A 21,738-nucleotide genomic window follows, 5' to 3' on the forward strand; every position below is an offset into this window, starting at 1 on the left:
CGTCCATAGTCCACCCCTCGGGATAGGAGGGGTTGGTGCTCTGACTTAATCATGGCGGTTTTTCATCCACCGCCTAAGAACTATATCTCGTCTGTCTTTCACCCGGAATTACTGGTGTGTCAATTTTCATCTTGACAGGTCCAGGATGGGTCTGCTTGCCGGACTCTTATCATGCGGACATTTACAGCGGCTGACCTTCTTGCCCTGCGAGATTCCCCTCTCTCGCGGGTTTGGCCCTCCACACTATCGAGGGCCCATCTTGAGGATGGGTTTTGGAACCCCGAGAGATGGCATGCCAAAAATAGGAGACTCAGGGGTTTTTTAATTAATTGTTTTAATAGATTTTTTAAGGGGAATTTTAATGGGAATTTTAAGGGGATGGTGGGGGGGAGGGATTTGATGGGTGGGGGAGAGAACCCGTTGGGGAGGGATCCAGCCCCTGTGCTTGTTCGTGGCACTACTTCATCTGGTCTGAAGGCAGGGGGGGAGGGCTCAGTTCCAGGATTAGAGGGATGTTCGATCTGTACGGTAAGTGGGAGAGGCAGATATGGCGGAGGGGGGGGCCGTATCGAGAGCTGGGAGCATGTGTTCGATGTCTGAAAGCGATCACGTGCTCCGGCCCCCCAGTCCCTACCCATTCCTCGGGCGGCCATGATCCTCAGAGCTTGGATCTTCGGCTGATGTTGTGTAATGCCCGATCCGTGGCTAATAAAGCTCCCCTGATTTGCGACCTTATTCAGGGGGAGTCCGCGGACCTGATGGGCATTACGAAGACCTGGTTGGGTCCAGAGGGGGGGGTTCCCCTTGTTGAGCTGTGCCCTCCAGGTTTCCGAGCATTTCATCAGCCGAGGGCCCAAGGTAGGGGTGGGGGGGTGGCGGTTGTTATTAAGGAAGATCTAGAGCCAAGGGAGGCCGCTGTTCCTCAGATTGCCGGCTGTGAATCCCTCTGTCAAGGTTCCAGAAATACCTCTTCTGCGTAAGAGACTCGGAGGCATCTTTTCTTTTTCTCAAAGTCCTTTACTAGCATGAGGAGACTGGCACACGATGAGTGCAATTCCCAAAACTGAAGTTCCGGATTCGTTTCCCCAGTTATACAAACCCCAATAGTCCCACCCCCTTGACCCCTCTGACGATCACACGGTCCCACATTCTTCCAGTTCATTCGAGTAACTTTTTGCCACTCTTCCTGCAGACGTGAACACCATCCGACCTTGACCGCTGGAAGAATGTTACCATACCCCTCAACCCCCCCTCCTCCCCTCAAGATAAAAATGTGGCAGCGTCTGGAAACCTAAAGTTTAATATGGTTTCCAGGCCTGACAGGCATCCCCTCTTGGAAAAGAAAACTATATCCTAGGAAAGAAAAACAAAGAGTCGATAAAAAAAAAGTGCCAACGGTGCATAATTCCCTTCTACCCCCCCCCTCCCCCCTCCAAGAGGTTTCTTAGGTTTGTCAGGGAAAGTGTCGTGAAATTGTTTAACTAAATTGTCCGCATTCACTTTCCAACTTTTGACCCAAGTAGATTCAGATAATGGGTATCCCTTCCAGTGGACTAAGTATTGTAATTGACCTCGGTAGAGTCTAGAGTCAAGAATCGATTTCATAGTGGGTTTCACCTTGGATTATCAAGGGGGGTGGGGGAGCGGTAGGGAGAGGCCTTAGTCGGGATTGGCTAGCAGGTTTGAGTAAGCTGGTATGGAATACCAGGTGGATTCGTCCCAACATGCGAGGGAGTTGGAGTTGGACGGTTACGGGATTAATAATTTTTACAATGGGGAAAGGACCCAAAAATTTTGGACCGAATTTCCTGCTGGGTATTCGTAATCTTAGATACTTAGTAGACAAAAAGACTTTATCTCCAATGCGAAAAGGGGGTTGAAGGGAACGGTGTTTGTCAGCTTGGGCTTTGTAATTTCGAGCTGTTACAGCCAAAGCCTTTTTTGTATTTTCCCAACCTTTTTTTAATGAATTCATCCAGTCTGTTAGGGAGACTGAAGTGGGGGTTGAGCAGGAGTTCAGGCATTGGAACGAAGTCCATGCCGCTGGTCACTTGAAAAGGGGTTAACCCCGTGCTGGTGTGTACCGCATTATTATATGCAACCTCCGCAAATGGTAACAAGTCGGACCAGTTTTCTTGTTGGTAATTTACATAACAACGTATGTATTGTTCCACCATGGAATTAAGTTTTTCAGCTGCTCCGTTAGTTTCCGGATGGAAACCAGAACTAAGTCCTTGAGACGACCCAATGGACCGTAGGAATTCTCTCCAGAACTTGGCTGTGAATTGAACACCCCTGTCGGATATTATCCTTTTTGGAACTCCATGCAGTCTGTAGATGTGTTTGAGGAAGAGCTTTGCTAATTTTCTAGCCGATGGCAATCCGCTGCACGCAGTGAAATGGGCCTGTTTAGAGAATAAGTCCACTACGGTCCATATCACTGTATTACCTCCACTAGGTGGGAGTTCAACAATAAAATCCATGGCAATCTCTTCCCATGGTCGGGTGGGTTCAGCTACGGGTTGTAGGAGTCCAGGGGGTTTCCCTGGTCTGGACTTCATGGTGGCGCAGGTAGCACAGCTCCTGACGTAGTCTTCAACATCTGATTTCATTTCGGCCACCAGAATTGTCTTCTGGCCAAGTGGAGAGTTTTTAAATAGCCAAAGTGACCTCCTAGGCGAGAGTCGTGGCTTCTTTGTAGTATTGACAATCGCATAGTGACGGGTACATAAATTTTTGTGCCCTTCCAGGGTATCCCATCCCTTAAGGTGAGGTGTGGCGAGTTTTCCTTAAACCAAGCATCATCAGGGAGTGCTGATTTTAAGTCCATTAGCAGTTTGTTTGGTGGGATGTTGGTAGTGCGGTATGATCGCGTTCGAGTAAGTGCTTGGCTTGCTGGTTCGCTATCGGGGATCATCGCATGTATCACCTCTTCGCGTTGGCTGTCGAATTGTGGTTTCCTAGATAGAGCGTCAGCCAGTAGATTTTGGTCGCCTGGGATGTATTTGAGGGTGAAATGGAAGCGCTTGAAAAACTGAGCCCATCGAACTTGTTTGGGAGAAAGCTTTCGGGGTTTTTTTAAGTATTCGAGGTCTTTGTGGTCAGTCCACACCTCGAATGGTTCTTTCGCCCCTTCAAGGAAGTGCCTCCAAGAGAGGAGTGCCCAACGTACCGCAAAGGCTTCCTTTTCCCAAACTGCCCATCTGCGTTCAGTGTCCGTCAATTTTTTAGACACGTAGGCGCAGGGCATAAGGTTGTTCTTGGTATCCCGTTGTAGTAAGACAGCGGCTATTGCTACATCACTTGCATCAGCTTGGACCACAAAAGGTTTATTTGGATCCGGGTGTTGAAGAATCGGTTCCATCGAGAAGAGGCGTTTCAGGTGTTCAAAGGAACGTTGGCAGTCCATTGTCCAAGGTAGGGGTTGGTTAGGTTTGGGTTTGGTGGGTGATGGCCCAGTTTTTAGTAATTCCGTTAATGGTAGAGCTACTTCTGCGAAAGAAGGAATGAATTTGCGGTAAAAATTTGCGAACCCCAAGAAACTTTGAAGTTGCTTACGTGTGCGTGGTGGTTGCCAATCCAACACTGCTTTCACTTTGCCCGGGTCCATTTCGATACCTTTGTTTGATATCCGGTAACCTAGGTAGTCGAGGGATTCCTTATGGAATTCGCATTTGGAAAGTTTGACATATAGCTTGGCGGCTAGGAGCTTTTTAAGAACTTGTCTGACCAATTTGATGTGTTGTTCCATATTGTCTGAGTAGATAAGAATATCATCTAAGTAGACAAGAACCCCATTGTAGAGATGGGGGTGCAGGGTTTCATTAATTAGTTGCATAAAGACAGCTGGGGCCCCTTGGAGACCAAAGGGCATGACACGGTATTGGAAACTACCCAAGGGGCAATTGAAAGCCTTCTTCCATTCATCACCTTCCTTGATACGGACACGGTAATAGGCTTCCTTTAAATCCAATCTGGTGAAAATTTTTCCTTTTGATAGGTGGTTCAACAGGTCGTGCATAAGTGGCAACGGGTAAGTGTTTTGTATGCAAATCGCATTGATATTTTTGAAGTCAATACATAATCTGAGCGAACCATCTTTTTTTTGTTTAAATAGCACAGGCGCAGCTACAGGTGATTTTGCTGGTTCAATGAACCCTCTGGCTAGGTTAGTGTCAATGTATTTCCTTAGTTCAGACATTTCTGCTGGCGTCATTGAGTACATTTTGGGTTTTGGTAATTTTGCCCCTGGGTGCAATTCAATTGCGCAATCAGTTTGCCGGTGGGGTGGTAAGAGGTTACATTCATCCTCACTAAAAACATCTGATAAATCCATGTATGCTTTAGGGATGCTGGGTTCTTTAGGAGATGGCTTGGATATGGTGGTTGTTGGTTCCATCTGGTGGTCGTTTTGGGTAAGGGTTTTTTTTGTTGTTGGGGGGGGTGGGATTTGGTCTAAGGGTCCGAAGGTCCATATAATTTTCCTGAATCCATCCTCCCATTTAATTGTGGGTTCCCATTTGTCCAACCAAGCTAAACCCAGGATGATGGATTCTGACATTTTAGGAATTACTATGAATCTTATAAGTTCATGATGGGCACCAATTTCTAAGCGAAGTAGTTGTGTGACTCGGGTTGCTGGAACGCCACCAATTAAGGTTCCATCTACTTGGTGGAATTTAATTGGGTGTTTCAAGGGAAATGTTTTTATATGGAGTTGGGCGACTGTGGAGGTTGCGGAGACTGGGGCCCAGCACCCCTCTAACGGGCCCCCTCTGAGAGGAGGAGAGGGTACCGTTAGCAAAAGAAAGTTTTTACGGTTTTGGGAATAATGTCAAGGTTCCAGAAATACCTCTTCTGCGTAAAAGAGACTCGGAGGCATCTTTTCTTTTTCTCAAAGTCCTTTACTAGCATGAGGAGACTGGCACACGATGAGTGCAATTCCCAAAACTGAAGTTCCGGATTCGTTTCCCCAGTTATACAAACCCCAATAGTCCCACCCTCCTGACCCCTCTGACGATCACACGGTCCCACGTTCTTCCAGTTCATTCGAGTAACTTTTTGCCACTCTTCCTGCAGACGTGAACACCATCCGACCTTGACCGCTGGAAGAATGTTACCATACCCCTCAACCCCCCCTCCTCCCCTCAAGATAAAAATGTGGCAGCGTCTGGAAACCTAAAGTTTAATATGGTTTCCAGGCCTGACACCCTCTATGTGCGGTGGGGCCATAGGAATCAGTTGGGCTTGTTGATCACGTACCTGGCTCCTTGCTGCATGACCACAGCCATGCCTGAGCTGTTGGAGGTACTTGCCGCTGTGGCGGTTGAGACCCCCAGACTTGTAGTCATGGGGGATTTCAACCTTCCATCAGCTGGCTTGTTATCGACGGCAGCTCAGGAGTTCCAGGCTTCCATGACGGCCTTGGACTTGATTCGAGTAAACGATGGCCCTACGCACTTGGGGGGAGGCACGCTGGATCTGATTTATATCTCTGGACAGTGGTTAAATGATCTGGAATTAGATGATTTAGTAACAGAACCAATGTCATGGTCCGATCATTTTCTCCTTCGCCTAGACTTCCGAACTGCCACTCACCATCGCAGGGAGACGGAACCTATACGTTGGTTCCATCCCAGGCGCCTGATGGACCCGGAGAGGTTCCTGACGGAGCTTGGGCCATTTCCTGAGGATCTGGCCCACGGCACGACTGAGGAACTAGTCGTGGCCTGGGAACAGGCCGCGGCTGGGGCCTTGGACCGTGTCGTGCCTTCGCGGCCTCTGACCTGGCGTAGATCTCGTCCAGCACCTTGGTTCTCCAAGGGGCTGAGGGAGATGAAACGCTGGAGAAGACGCCTAGAGAGCACTTGGAGGTCCAGTCGTTCTGAAGCTGATCGGACACTAGTCAGGTCCTATTCTAGGACCTACCTAGTGGCAATGGGGGAGGCGAGTCATTCTTACGCCTCCACCCTCATTGCGTCGGCAGATAACCGCCCGGCCGCCCTGTTTCGGGTGGCCCGCTCCCTCCTTCATCAGGGACGAGCCGAGGAGTTTAGTGGTTATCTATACGATAAAATCGCTCAGCTCCGGGACGGTCTGGACCGAAATTGGGATGATCCAAGCGAGGGAGAGGAGACACGTCTTGTTGAGCCATTTTGGGATGAGTTTGACCCTGTGGCTCCCGAGGACGTGGACAGGTTGTTGGGGAGGCTTCACACCACGACATGTTTACTGGACCCGTGTCCTTCCTGGCTGGTACTGGCCACTCAGGAGGTGACACGAGGCTGGCTCCAGAGGATTATCAACGCTTCTTTGTTGGAAGGGGTTTTCCCTGCCGCCTTGAAAGAGGCGGTGGTGAGACCCCTCCTCAAGAAGCCCTCCCTGGACCCAGCTATTTTGGGTAACTATCGTCCAGTCTCCAACCTTCGCTTCGTTGCGAAGGTTGTAGAGAGTGCTGTGGCGCGACAGCTACCCCAATACCTGGATGAAGCCGTCTATCTAGACCTGTTCCAGTCCGGCTTTCGACCCGGATACAGCACGGAGACAGCTTTGGTCGCATTGGTGGATGATCTCTGGCGGGCCAGGGACAGGGGGTACTCCTCTGCCCTGGTCCTATTAGACCTCTCAGCGGCTTTTGATACCATCAACCATGGTATCTTGCTGCGCCGGTTGGGGGGATTGGGAGTGGGAGGCACCGTTTATCGGTGGTTCTCCTCCTATCTCTCCGACCGGTCGCAGACGGTGTTGACAGGGGGGCAGAGGTCGGCCACGAGGTGCCTCACTTGTGGGGTCCCGCAGGGGTCGATTCTCTCGCCCCTGCTGTTCAACATCTACATGAAGCCGTTGGGTGAGATCATCAGTGGCTTCGGGGTGAGATACCAACAGTACGCTGATGACACCCAGCTGTACTTTTCCACCCCGGGCCACCCCAATGAAGTTGTTGAAGTGCTGTCCCGGTGTTTGGAAGCCGTACGGGTCTGGATGGGGAGAAACAGGCTCAAGCTTAATCCCTCCAAGACGGAGTGGCTGTGGATGCCGGCATCCCGATTCAGTCAACTGCAGCCGCGGTTGACTGTTGGAGGTGAGTTACTGGCCCCAAAGGACAGGGTGCGCAACTTAGGTGTCCTCCTGGATGATCGGCTGTCGTTTGAAGATCATTTGACGGCCGTCTCCAGGAGGGCCTTCCACCAGGTCCGCCTGGTTCGGCAGTTGCGCCCCTTCCTTGATCGGGATGCCTTGTGCACAGTCACTCATGCGCTCGTTACCTCTCGCTTGGATTATTGTAATGCTCTCTACATGGGGCTCCCCCTGAAGTGCACTCGGAGGCTTCAGTTAGTCCAGAATGCAGCTGCGCGGGTGATAGAGGGAGCTACGCGTAGCTCCCATGTAACACCGCTCCTGCGCAGACTGCACTGGCTACCTGTGGCCTTTCGAGCGCACTTTAAGGTGTTGGTTACGACCTTTAAAGCGCTCCATGGCTTAGGGCCTGGGTACCTACGGGACCGCCTGCTGTTACCACATGCCTCCCACCGACCCGTACACTCTCACAGAGAGGGACTTCTCAGGGTGCCGTCCGCCAAACAATGTCAGCTGGCGGCCCCCAGGGGAAGGGCCTTCTCTGTGGGGGCTCCCACACTCTGGAACGAGCTTCCCCCAGGTTTACGCCAAATACGTGACCTTCAGACTTTTCGCCGCGAACTGAAGACACACCTTTTTATCCGCGCGGGGCTGGCTTAAATTGAATTTTAAATGTCAAATTTTATTAATTTTAAATGGGGTTTTTTAGTGTATGGTAAATTTTTAAATTGTCAGGCTAATTTAAATAAGTTTTTTAAATTGCATTTTAATTGTATTTTGTATTGTTTGTTTTATTCTGCCTGTACACCGCCCTGAGTCCTTCGGGAGAAGGGCGGTATAAAAATCAAATAAATAAATAATAAATAAATAAATAAATATATCTGGTTATATTTTTATGTTATTTTTTTCATTCTGTTTCCTTTATTTGTATTTTTTCCTTTTCTTTCTGCTTCTTTCAAGTAAATAAAATGGTATTTCTTTTTAAAAAGCTATGGTGATTTTTGTATTGGAGCAGGGCAACCATCTACAACTCTTTTAATTTTGTTCTGTCCGCTGACCTTTCTAAAACATGCTCCTTATTGAGATTATTCAGTTGCTAAGTTTTCATGAGCTTCTTACTCAGAGAACCACAAAGATAGTAGGTGATTCTCAAAGCTGGTCCACCTAATGGCTGTCTCCCATTTAGAAATGAACTTCTAGTGCCTCTGCATCCCAGGGGATCTTCTTTTGGACTGAGGAGAAGGAAGATTATACAATCCTCAGGAATAAGGACAGTAACATTTCAGAGATATTGTAAGGACAGAGTTAAACATTAAAAGGCTGATAGTCTTTAAAGAGAGTAAAGAATTCTACAGTTGGAGGGCTGTTATTGGAAAGTTCTACTTTGCCTAATCCTATTAGCCGTAGGATTTCATTGATAATGCAACATTTTTTTTGTCTCACAATTCTCCTGAGCAGATCTATATTGAGGGCATGGCAGGGCCTGCAGAAGCCTGGGGAATTCTCCTATTGCCTGTTCTGCTGGGATGCCATCCAGTGCCTTATTAATTAGATATTTTCCTATCCTTATTGGAGCTGTTACATGGAAATAAATCCCCTCTTTAGCATCTGCATTTGCTATTAAAAGACATTTTATTGTAGATTTCACAATTTTTGTGCTTTGCATACACATACAAAAATTAAAAGAAAGAAAAGTCTGTTCCCGTATGTTTGCCTCACGCTAGAATAAAAACTAAGAAAAGTACAAAGTAATAAATTGTGCTATTTCAAAAACAAGCCCAAGAAAATACTACCTCACTCCAGCAGCTTATATAAACCAATCAGCAATGTGGCTGAGATGAGAGGACAAAGAACGGCATACCTTTCGGACTGGCCAGCAATAAAACATCAACAAAACAATCCCAAAACGTTACATTGGGTCTGCACCTCAACCCACAATATGACAAAATAAACAGAGGACAAAATCAACAAACTAAAAATCACAATTACAATCTTGCTTTTTCTTGGAAAGATGGGACTGAAGCCCATATTGTAGGAATTAAATTAAAATTGTTCTGAGAAAGAATTCAGAAAGAGTTCAGAAAGAAAGAGATACTTCTCATAAGGACATACAAAATGACAATAATCTTTCAGCATGGATTTTTAAATATTCATCCAAGGCTTTTGGATCACTTTAGATCAGCTTTCTCTAGTTTGAGGTTGTCCAGCTGTTTTGAGAATACAACTTCCAGAATTTCCAAATTGGGGAAGGCTATCTTAAAGAGAAGAAAAATATGTAATAAAACCAAAAGAAATCCCAGGTACAAAATCTGAATACAATCTAGAAACTTCTCAATACTGAGAGCATATGCACCGAGACAAATTCCTTGTGTGTCCAATCACACCTGGCCAATAAAAAATTCTAGTCTAGTCTAGTCTAGTCTAGTCTAGTCTAGTCTAGTCTAGTCTAGTCTAGTCTAGTCTAGTCTAGTCTACAGCATCTAAATCTTAAAATGTAGGAACAATTATTGAACTTCTCTCCTCAAGGGAATTGAACCAATAGAATGCACTTTAAACTTGTAAGATCTAAATGGAAAGAAATATATTAATGCAGGTTATTAGGTTGCATTTTTTAATAGGACATTTAAAATAGATTCTCTTCATTGTGACCATGTGGGCATTAAATGTAAAGTAAGGCATTGAATGTAAAGTAAGGAATTGAATGTAAAGTAAGGCAATACTGTACTTCCTCTGCCCGTAGGGTTATTCTTTATGTCTTCCTTGAGATGCTAAGCATTGTTAAGTATGGTTAAAATATTTTATAAGAGAACATGTACATTATTGGCGATTATAACTCTTCTCCTTTTGGCCCTGAAACATCACATACATCTTCAGTTCTCACCCGGCTTAGTCTAGAGCAAAGAAATTGATGTCCCTTCTGGAAAACATATTGTCAAACTTTGGCTGCACATGTTGTGGCTCCAGCCCCCCCACCCCCCAGGCCTGGCCCCCTGCCAGAAAGTGACTCAGAGAGTGAGGGGGAAGAGCCATCAGGGCTCCCTTCTGCAGGGCCGGCCTCTCTGGCTCAGCTCCAGGAGCCAGAGGCAGGCCAGGTGGAGGAGGTGATGAGGCCTCTGTCTCCGTATCTCCCCCAGCCCAGGCAATGCTTCCAGATCCAGCTGTGGACAATCAGTCCTGGTTAGATCCCCGGTTTCATAGACAAGAGAGGCAGGAACAACAGAAGAAGGGATGAAGCAGACCTAGAAAGTGCTGAGTCACGGAGCCACACCTCACAGGTATAAAAGCAGGAGGGGCTGCTCTACTACTTCGTGATGGACAAAACAAACTGACTGCAAAAAACTTGAGCTGAACTATTTGACTGAGCATTTGGCTTGGATTGCTGTTTGTTCCTGACTTCCTGGTTGCTCCGGTAATGAGCTTCTGACACGCCAGCATCAAGGAAGATAAAGAAAACCTTGGCATATGCTCACTGGTTTGCTGCCAGAGCTGATAGCTGCCGTGGACTAAATTGCCAGCTAACTGAGTCAGTTCATGCACCTCCCGGACTGAGGTGGGGGGACAGAACAGCACATTTTCATTATGGGATAGCACATGCCTATATTTTTCTGCTTTGCTTTTAGGAATAAACCAAACATCTATATCCTACTGCTTGCTGGAATGCTGTAGCTTCAGAAGTTGGCACAGACATGACAAACCCTTGCTGTAAAATAGACCTAATGTTGAGTCATGTTATGATCATGGTTTTTTTCTTTCCTTCATTAAATGAAGGACTGAGCAATCGATGTTTTTTCTCCATTACAGAAATCAAATGATGAGGGGAATGATTCATTCATTGTCCTTTTGCCTGCTGTGGAAGTGTACATGGGCATGTGCTGCCAGAAAAAGGGAACATTGTAAATTATCTTCTTGAACTTCACACGCTTCAAGTATCTTAGTGTTTTTCTTGCCATGTTCAGGCAGGCTTTCAGAGAAACTGACTACAAGTTATCAAAAACACATAGCAATTAAGACCTAAAAGGCATTTAGCCTGAACACACTGGAGTTAAATTATTTTAATAATTTGGCACAGAGTCAGTAGATATCTATTTGGCCCAGGCTGTAAGCTCAAAAAGGCCACAAATGTTTAAATTTAAATCAATTAAATTGAAATTCTCTCTTACTTATGGGAAGTTGTTATTATTTTCATTGGTTGTTATTACAGAATACATGTTTTATCAGGAACCTAAAATGTCAATCTTTCTAGATCTCTGGGAGGTTGTAAATGAGAATTGTAATGGAATTTACACACACACGCTAAGTACTATGGTCACAACTCCTGAGCACAGCCTGCTTGGTAGACCCTGTCAGCATCTACTTGCTTCCAGTGTAAGTGTTTCTCACCATCTCTTTCTTCAGCAGGAGAAAAATGACAAACCCTCCTTCCTCTGTTTTCCTTCCTTTCCTGTAACTTAACCAAGCTGAGAAATCCACACTATAATCAAAATTATTTCAGAATAAGAGAGCTGATTTCAGTCAGAATGTTATGCCATATTATAAATATTAAGGCTCAGGTAGAGCTGAAGGCCAGGAAGCAAAAAAAAAAAAAAAAAAAGGCAAAATTGATATCTGTAGAGTTTAATTTAATGATTGTTCCCCTAGCCAGAAGCATACAGAGAGCAGCAGTAACTATGATAATACAACTCATTTTTTAATAAAACAAAAATCAATACTCTAATTCAGGGGTCTCCAACCTTGGCAACTTTAAGCCTGGCAGACTTCAAATCCCAGAATTCACCAGCCAGCTTTGTTGAAGTCTGCCAGTCTTAAAGTGTTCAGTCCCCTCCTGGCCTCAGCCACAAGCTGGCTAAACGAGTCAGTAATTGAGCTCACGGCTGCTATCAGTCCTGGCAGGGAATCTGCAGCTGCCTGCCAAAGTCTCCCTTTTATCTTGGGGTTGCCAGGCAACCAGGAAGTCAGCAGTCCAGGCTGAATGTTCAGCTCACTTCTCCGAGTCAAAGAGTTCAGCTCAATTTTTGCTCATCACGGAGCAGCAGAGCAGCCAGGACTGCTTTCATACTCTGTGGGGTGTGGCTCCGTGACTCAGCACTTCCTAGGCCTGCCCCACCCCTACTTCTGTTGTTCCCACCTCTCCTGCCTATGAAATCTAGGGTCCACCCAGGCCTGATTGCCATCAGCCGGGTCTGGAGGAGTGGCCTGGTGGGGGGAAGAGTCAGGGGCGGAGGCCTCGTTATCTCCTCCACCTGGCTTGCCTCTGGCTCCTGGAGCTGAGCCAGGGAAGTCGGTGCTCCAGAGGTAAGTCCTGATGGCCCTTCCCCCTCACTCTCCAAATCACTTTCTGGCAGGGGCCCCGGCTCGGGGGGGGTCTTAAAGTCTTAATGTTGCCAAGATTGGAGACCACTGCTCTAATTCATACCTAATTTCTACCAGTTGCAAATACTTATATATTTCCTTGACTTCCAGCTCCAGATCCCACTGACCTGCCTCTGAGCCAATGGGTAACTATCTCTTTGCATAAAAAAGACAACGCAAGAAAGACAAAATGAAGTTCACTTGAAAGAGGAAAGCCTTTTCACTCCTGATTGGTCGCTCATGATTTTAATTTTTTTTAAATTCTTTGATGGTTGCTATCCACTATCTAGTTTGACACGTTAAGTTTGACAGACAAATTAAGTTTAGGTTGTCCTTTTATGTCTGAAGCTCTTGGAAGGGGATATTTTCTCTTTCATCATCAGGATGCACATGAAAATCTCATCTCCTGACACCCCACATAACTCTAACGTGTGCTGCTGAAGGAAAGCACTTTCCTATGACTTGGAACAATAAGGTAACAGGGTCCTGATTATGGGGAGGACTGTAAACATTTTGCCAATACGTTTATAATTCCTCTGTAGATCAATATACACAATGATCTTTTGTACTGAAGATAATTGCTTTGGGGAGCGGGGGGTTGTTGCTTTTTTTGAAGGACAAGATTACAAAACTTCCCACTTCGAGCCTCTTGGAAGAGATATGGAGTCATCTTGCTCCCTGATCTAAAAATAAAATCTCTCCTTGAGTAACCAAGTTGCCCTCTTGAAATTACTTAGAGTGAACCAATTTGTTCATAAATGAAAATTGGGAAAGAGTTTGCAAACTCACAGAGGAAGAATTTCATTTTTTTTGTTTCTTCTTTTATTAAGTACCATTTGATATTATGGGATGTGTTACAGAAATGGTAGGAGAATGGGGAATAGCATTTGGCCTGGGAGCAAATGCTAACATACAGGCAGCCTCCAGGTTATACAATTGTTTTCCTCCAGGAACCATTACATAAGCCAATTTATGTGTAAATTGGATTGTACACCACACACTCACATTGAAAATAGCAACAATCACATTGTGCTCCATTGCATAACAGAAGAATTCTGTAACTTAGGCTTTCTACCCAACTTCTGTAGCCCTGTTCCTTCTGCCTATAATAAGAGACAAGAGCAGATAATGTGGGAATATTTCAAGGAAGAATGTGGTTCAATTCCTTTTGTTTCAGAGAGCTGCAATGTAGTCAAGAAAGTCTAAGTAACTGGGAGTGGGATCGCTAAATTGGAGCACATCAATGCTTCCTATAATGTAGTATTTTGGGCCTGTTTAAGGAAGGAATTGAATTAAAATTTGTTTAAGGTCTTTACAGGGAAAGAAAAAAATGCAGGGGTCTGGCTAGCCTAGTGATTATAGACTTAATATAGCAACAGTTATGGCAAGAAGTAACATTCATATGTGTGCATATGCATGGTTCTAATTTTGCTGAATATGAATTTTGTAATTCAGAAAAGGAAGTTTCTTTCCAGCCTTGAATCTTGATTTGAATCTCCATATCTTACATGTTATGGAGAGTAGATAATGTTGGAACCGAAAATGCTCAGGGTGTAGAAGTGAAGGAGAACACTGAAATCCAATTTATATGATAAATCATCAACTTATTTGTTCAGCAGTTAGGAAACAAAGCAAGGATCTATTTGACTACTTTCTGATGAAATGCAGTAGTCCAAGTAACCCAAAATGGGCAAAATGAATGCACACAAGTGCAGATTAGTATATAAACTACTGTATTTTAATCTGGTTGCTGGGTAGCACAATGGAACCAGCATAGAGAATCTTTAGAACATAACAAGTTACCTAGGTAAACCTGTCCAAAATGTTGGGCAAAAATAAGGTTTGTAAATCATATCAAGCAGGGGTCTCCAACCTTGGCAACTTTAAGGCTTGGGGACTTCAACTCCCAGAATTCCTCAGCCAGCAAAGCTCTGGGAGTTGAAGTCCACTAGCCTTAAAGTTGCCAAAGGTTGGAGACCCCTGATATAAAGAGTGTCAGGATATTAACTACTTCCAAATGTATATATTCAAATTTTACATAATAACTGTCAAATATACGTGCCCCTCTTTCATCATAAGTTTATATATTTATTTAATTAATTAAAGTAATTTACAAGGCCACACAATTCAAACATTGTGACTCTGGTTGGTATACATTAAAAATATAGCTAAAAATAAATATAATTAAAATTCAAAAGTATTAATAGATAAATGGGAAATCACATTCCCTCTCCGTAAAGCAAGTTTCACTCCTGCCCCCAAAGCCAAAGGAAAAACTCCTAGTTTGCACTGGCTTTCTGAAGGCTTCCAGGATCAGGGATAATTGTATTTTAGGTTAAGATCATTCCAGAGACTAGGCGCTGCAATGGAAAGTTTGCCTTTAAGGTCCCTTCAGAAGACATTGTTACAAGGAAACAACCCACATTCTGTTCACCTTATTAGAGTGTGAGGAGCAGATGAGTTCCAAGCTGATAAAATATGTGCTTTCGGCAGCTATCGTAATTGCTCAGAAATGAAGAAAAGAGGATTATTATAGTTTGCAGGAAGTCAGGCCTCTCTATAACACTGTCTGAGTAGCACTCAGGCACCCAAATAGATATGCTGTTCTTATTACCTGATAAATAGAATCTGAACATAGGCGGGAAGGATAGCAGTTTCTTATGAGAGTATATTGCCTCAGAGAAAATTATAAGATAAATAAAAAATTGCTGCTGAGTTGGAAAAAGATTTCAAAAAAGGACTTGATGGAAGTAGAAAGAACTTTGGGAAAATGGAGGTGTCCTAGCTGCAAATTGGATTTATACAATGTTGGATGTTTAAAAATTTGGGGTAAGTTTTAAGAAAGAGGGATGATGGTTGGTACATCTTAAGCAGTACTGCACTGCTGAAAAATTATTATTTCTGGCACAGCTTGGGCTGAAGCAATCTTGAGGATCAGGATCCAAAAATGAAGAAATTGGGGACCACTGTACAACAGATATCTACCAGATATGCATAGCTTCTATGAAAAACTGAAAACAAAAGAATAAACTGACTGCCTGGTAAGAAGAGAATGCTATGTAGTCAACATGATTACCCCGTTTTTACCTCAAACAAGGAAATAAGAACACAGAAGTAAATTTGTACTTAGCTGACACACTAATCTATGCACATGACAAGGTGACCTTTGTCAGGAGCAGGAAAATGTACATGTGAATAAAAAATGGCTTTTTTACTCTGGGTCATTTCCTACATTTATAATCCATCAGACAAGAGGAGAGAACAGAGACTGGAGCATGGTTATCTGATTGTAAGTGATTATTGCAAAGAAGTAGCCATCCAGAGTTGCCTCAAAATGAGAAATGGGCAGCATATAAATTTAGTAAATTAATAAATAAAATAAATATTGCTACTTAGAATCAAAAGTACAGATAGTCCTCGAGCAACTCACGGCTAACTGGCAGTTCTGATTAATGGATCATGAGCCGGCAAACAGTATTATAGCAGCTGAAATCACTCACTGTTTTCTGCAACATCAGGCAGGTAACTCTGGTCAGCTGTATTCTTTTAATCTACTCATTGGTTTTTTTTGAAATTAAATCTAAGGGCAATAAAACAAAATTAAATAAAGCTTATTGTTTTAACTACATTCTTTCTCTGGCAACTCATCTAAAAGAAAAATCTGAAAGTACTAAATAAATCAAGTGATAATTTCCACAATATTCCAGTGTTTTATCATTATGATGTTTAATTCATGGTCTATGGATTTGGCTGAGATAATTATCCCTGCCTGGGTTGCTATTTTTCTACTTTTATTGTTGTTTACTTGGGATCTTTCTACAAAAAGACACTAGTTCTTGGTAAAAGGCTCCATCTGTTTTAAGCAGCTTCCAGAAATATTATATCATGATCTGTCCTTTTTTTTTTTTTGCTTTATTTCAGGAGTGCTATCTGTACTTTCTTTAGAATAAGTGGATTATAATAGTTCCCAGGGCTGGATTTGAGGATAGGTGACCCAGACAACAGCCTGAGGTTCCAGATTTTAGGGTCAGTAGTCATGGCTGGGCTCTCTATTCAGATGTTTATTCAAAAGTTGATTAAACAATGTGAACAGTTATATATGCTATGTATGAATATGCATTTATAGATCATAGCAAGAAAATTCATTGTTCTTCATACAGAGAAAATCATGTGTGTGTATTGGATGAAAGTTGTGCAATGTGCTATAAAAAGGGGGCATTTCCACACAATTTATGGTTCTCTTTCCTTTTGTGTACTTTTTTTGTCCCTGTCCCTGTCCCTGTCCCTGTTCCAGACTTCTTCCTGGAACTTCAGTGACCAAGGAGGAAGAAGTCATCTAACTGGATAATGGGAAAGCAAGCAAGCTAGTTTTAACAAACCCTCCACCCAAGTTTTGTTGTAATTTCTTTCACACTGATAGTGTAAGGGCAAGGAAGGCACCTCCCCTCAGCATTCCTGAAGACAGGGAGGGAGTTACAGGCCCATGGGTTCAGGTAACCGAGAAAACATTTCAGGAATCAAGAGTTCCTTCTACTTGTAAGCCCCCTCTCCTTTAGTATCAGAATATGTGCTACAATGCTGCTCATGCAGTTTGCCCTGGGTCAGGTGCTGTTTCAAACATTAATTGGTTTAGTTTCTTTATCCTCAGGAAATTCCCACATATTGTTCAGAATTAAACAAATGAGTAGAAGGATATATAAATATTTTAAGCACCATATATTTTAATACAATTCTGTTAGTTGCTTTGTTGTCCAGACACACGAAAATATATGTAAATGCCAAAAGTCTCTACCCATGCAGTAAACTTTAGAGATGAAACGTTAAAATATTTTTTCATCCAATTGCGGATTCATACATACTTATTGTCCTCCACCTGACATATTGATGTTTCAACCACTACTATTTCTGTTGGTTTTCTGAAAAGATCAGAAAATTAAATTCCTCTCATTGTCACAGCAGTTTCTTTCTCAGTGATCTTGAAGTTGCCAAAATTGCAGTCAAGGGAAAATTTGTCTTATTTAGGAGAATCTAATCAAGATATTTGTATGCTTAGTATTACCCTTGGTAATACTAAGTTTAGCAAACACATTAAAACACTATTTCCAATTCTTTACTTTTGTGGCCTTTTATGATAGTCCTTTGCATTATAAGAGAGAGTATTTGTTCCTCTGGACTCATGTAGATGTGTGAACTATATCAAGTAATTTGTTAACATATCTGGTGCCTTAAACATCTCATAAGGTTATTTAAAACTCTCATGGAGGCAGGCTTTTTTTTAATGTAGACTGCTAACTTTTCATTTCAACAATCTTCACAATTAAACATAATTATCCTTGCAGGCTGAAAGCATTTCCCCAAAGACAACTTAAGTACTAGAAGCAAAGGATGTTTGCAAAAGGCCACACAATGTGAAAGCTGGGTTTAGAAAGAAACTAGCTGTTTCTGGATTCCTATACTGTGTTAGACTGCAAGAAATCATTGTTTCTGTAGTGGTTAAGACTCCAGCCAGCAAAGCCAAAACAATCAAGAGTATCTTGGCCTTGGTGCCTCTGGATAGATTTAGTGTATTTGTTTTACATTGTAATCAGTGATGGACAGACATCACAATTTAGAAGCCACATACACGGGGCTTTATCCCATAAAACACTGACTAAGTAAGTCTACAGGAAGTGAAACAAAGAAAATGCACACAGCAATCTGAAAATTTAAAAAAACCACAGTTTTACAAACATCATATATCAGATTTATTCCTAAAATAAGTATCACTGAGGTTATTTTGTTAAGGCCTGGAAGGCGATGTGAGGGAAATTACTGGAAGATTTTACTCAGTACATCATCACTGCCTATCTCAGTGTTATTTATTTTATCTTCAACTTTATCATATTCTACTTTCAATGGTAAAGTTCCAGGGTTGATTTAGGACTAAAAATAGAACATTTTCAGTCATCAATGAGGGGAAATCCAGCTAAAAGCAGTGTCTGCCTAATTTATTTTAATAGCTAAAAAAATAATTATCTGAGTGTCAAATGAATAAAGATTTCATCTCCAAGCAAAACAATCTTCTTTCCCTTTCCCCAATTCAAATGCATGAAGGGTATTTCAAAAGCAACTTACCTCGTTACCTCAAGCAAGAAAGGTCTTTTTTTTCACACACAATTCACCTGAATTTGTGGTATCTGTCAAGAAAGTATATCTGGAGATGACCTCATTGCACAGGCAGGTTGACACAGATCTACTATAATAGCATTCCAAAGCACAGCAAGTCTTTGGTGTTTTCCATACTCTCTTTTTGGATTTTGCATCATATTTCTAATTGTCAAAAGGGACAAAGTGATTTGTATGTATGTACTGACTATACTGCCAACTCTCCCAGTTATCTGAGATATTCAATTTTTTAATAGACTATACCTGCGCTGGTGCCTCAGCAGTTAGCTGCTTGATTGGCAGTGGTGGTAAAATAGCAGGACACATGTCACCTGTGATTCCAGACATAGTAAATAAAAATTTATTTATTCATTTGTTAGATTTATATCCTTTTTCTACAGCCACTCAAAGCAGTGTACATAATGCTCCTTCCTATTTTTCCCAACAATGGCAAATGTGTAAAATTGTTTGGGCCAAGATATAATGACCAGTCTAAAGTCACTCATTGAGCTTCCATGGCCAAGCATGGAGTAGAACATTAGTCTCCCTCAGTCTCCAAGTGAAGTGTTAATACCACTTTATAATGCCTTGGAAAGGCCACACTTGGAATACTGCATCTATTTTTGGTCGCCATGATGTACGAAAGATGTTGAGACTCTAGAAAGAGTGCAGAGAAGAGCAACAAAGATGATTAGGGGACTGGAGGCTAAAACATATGAAAAATGGTTGCTGGAATTGGGTATATCCAGTTTGATGAAAAGAAGGACTAGGGGTAACATGATAGCAGTGCTCCAATATCTCAGAAGCTGTCACAAAGAAGAGGAAGTCAAGCTATTCTCCAAAGCACCTGAGGGTAGAACAAGAAGCAATGGGTGGAAACTAATCAAGGAGAGAAGCAACCTAGAACTAAGTAGAAATTTCCTGACAGATCAGTGGAACAACATGCCTGGAGCATTTACAAGTTGTAAATGCTCCAACACTGGAAATTTTTAAGAAGAGATTGGATAATTTGTCTGAAATGATATAGGGTTTCCTGCCTAAGCAGGAGGTTGGCATAGAATACTTTCAAGGTCCCTTCCAACTCTATTATTCTATTCTATTCTATTCTATTCTATTCTATTCTATTCTATTCTATTCTATTCTCCCAGCTCTTGGTCTAGTATCTCAACCACTAAATTGAATTGGCAATCAGTCAAGCAGTCAATCAATCAATCAATCTTTTTTCCCCCATCCAATCATATCCAATTCTTGGAGACTGTCTGGTCAAATGCCTTCAGCTTTCTTGGCAGGGATTTTCAGGAGTAGCTTGCCATTGCCTCCCTCCTAGGTCTGAGAGAAAGTGACCGGCGAAATTCTGTCTTTGACATTTTTCTCATCATCTACTTAAAATCATGTAGATTTTCCTTATTTGGGAGTCAATGTAGCTCCCTAATCATATGGGTTTCTTTCTTTTTCACATCAACTTCTTCTCAACAGTATCTTCAGGAAGAGCCAGCCCTGTAATTCTGTAATCCTAAATCATTTAGGCCAAGGGTTTTAAACTCACGTCATCACTGTGGCGTCACATGACATATGGGACTTTTTTCCTCTTTGCTAAACTGGGCGGGTGTGGAGCCAGCATGTAACACATCCATCCCACGGGCCATGAGTTTGACACCCCTGATTTAGGCAATTTATTCAGATTTCCTTCTGGACACTTGCTCAGCCACATACATGGAGGACCGTAGGGATGTAAAGGCTGAGTTGGGGTCAGCAAGCCATCCCATGATTGTAAGAATGTGAGGAAAAAATAAGTTAATAGGTCATAACTGTAATCAAATATGTAAGAAGACCATCTATGGTAACATGAGGCAGGGACATAAAGCATACTCACTGTAAACCTATGCAAGGAAGTTGCTTGCTCTAGCTGGGATTGTTCATATCACTTGGGTCCAATTACAGTTCTTTCAATAAATCACTTCAAGGTTCTGGACATATAGTGGGCAGGCACAGAAACTTCTTCTAGATATGATTATCAACCCTGCTATCAAGCAAAAACAAGCATTTAATAGTGAGTGCCATACCATGTGCAGTAATTAAACAGGTGGCAAGAAAGTAGGGGCAGTCAGGCACAGCACAGGTTATGTAGACAGTAAACACAAGGTCAATCCAAATGGACTCAAATGTCTATACACCAATGAAATGATAGAAGGTATTGAAGCTATAGGAATCTTGGGGGCAAGTGATCACGCAATATTGGAATTCAACATTATGCAAACACAAGTAGTAGAACAAAGTCAAACTAGAGTCTTGGACTTCAAGAGAGCTAATTTCAATAAACTCAGAGAGACCTTGAGAAGGATTCCATAGATGAGAATCCTCAAAGGTAAAACAACTCAAGAAGCTTGGGAAATTTTGAAAAATGAGATTATAAAAGTCCAGTCTAGCACAATACCAATGAAGAAGAAAAATAATAGATCTCAAAAGAAACCAGCATGGATGCATAAAGAACTATCCGAAAAATTGAAAGACAAAAAGGACAAGTATAAAAAGTGGAAAGAAGGGCAAATAACTAAGGCAGAATATCAGCAAATAGCCCGAGCCTGTAAAGATGAAGTGAGGAAAGCTAAGGCTCACAATGAACAAAGGCTAGCGACAAAAGTAAAAAATAACAAAAAAAGCTTCTTCCAACATGTTAAAAACAAGAAAAAAGTCAAGGAAACAATTGGCCCATTGCTGGGAGAAAGTGGCAAGAAGGTGACAAGCAACAGGGAGAAAGCAGATCTACTTAACTCATTTTTTGCATCTACACAAAAGGAAAAAACAACCCAACCTATCAAAAACAGCACCACAAAAAACAGATTAGGAACACAAGTTAAAATAGGGAAGAAAATGGTAAGTGAACACCTGTCTACCCTAGATGAGTTCAGATCACCAGGACCAGATGGATTACACTCCAGGGTTCTGAAGGAACTGGCAGACGAAATCTCAGAATCACTGAACTATATCTGGAGCACAGGGGAACTGCCAGAGGACTGGAAAAGAGCTGATGTAGTTCCCATCTTCAAAAAAGGAAAAAAAACAGATCCAGGAAACTACAGACCTATCAGCCTAACCTCAATACCAAGGAAGATTCTGGAAAAGATAATCAAGCACCGAATCACCAAACACCTAGAAGCAAACAAAGTA

General features: G+C 42.7%; 1 long non-coding RNA gene across 5 annotated transcripts in view; it reads left to right on the top strand.

Annotated features, from left to right (window-relative positions):
• LOC131187920 (uncharacterized) overlaps nt 1-16,615 on the top strand; it is a 54,339-nt gene extending 37,724 nt beyond the window's left edge. For 2 of the 5 annotated variants that reach the window (XR_009152665.1, XR_009152668.1), the window contains 2 exons: nt 11,321-11,442; nt 12,538-13,299. This is a non-coding gene — a long non-coding RNA (uncharacterized LOC131187920). Of the gene's footprint in view, nt 1-10,878; nt 11,150-11,320; nt 11,443-12,537; nt 13,300-15,336 lie in introns of those variants that run through there. The other 3 variants (XR_009152666.1, XR_009152664.1, XR_009152667.1) reach the window with 3 other exon arrangements.
• Nucleotides 16,616-21,738: the final 5,123 nt, after the last annotated feature.

Source organism: Ahaetulla prasina, chromosome 1 (assembly GCF_028640845.1).
Source record: "Ahaetulla prasina isolate Xishuangbanna chromosome 1, ASM2864084v1, whole genome shotgun sequence".
Lineage (NCBI taxonomy): Eukaryota > Metazoa > Chordata > Lepidosauria > Squamata > Colubridae > Ahaetulla > Ahaetulla prasina.